The following is a 349-nucleotide window of genomic DNA, read 5'->3' on the forward strand; positions in this document are numbered from 1 at the left end:
ATACACACACGACCCAAAGAAACAAAGATATAGGAACGGCCCTGGATACATAGATTTTTATTTTCTACAACCCCAATTCCCAAAAAGTTGAGACACTGTGTAAAATCTACATAAAACAGAATGCAATTATTTATCTCATAAACCCATATTTTATTCACAATAGATTAATATAAAACAAATTAAAGGTTTAAACTGAGAACATTTATAATTTTAAGAAAAAAATTAAGTAATTTCGAAATTGATGGCTGCAATCTGTTAGAAAAGTTAGGACAGGGCAACAGAAAGCTGACAAAGTAAAGAGCTGGAACATTTTGCAGCTAATTAGGTTAATTGGCAACAGGTCAGTAAA

This window comes from Nanorana parkeri, unplaced genomic scaffold (assembly GCF_000935625.1).
Source record: "Nanorana parkeri isolate BGI_ZX_2015 unplaced genomic scaffold, ASM93562v1 scaffold340, whole genome shotgun sequence".
Classification (NCBI taxonomy): domain Eukaryota; kingdom Metazoa; phylum Chordata; class Amphibia; order Anura; family Dicroglossidae; genus Nanorana; species Nanorana parkeri.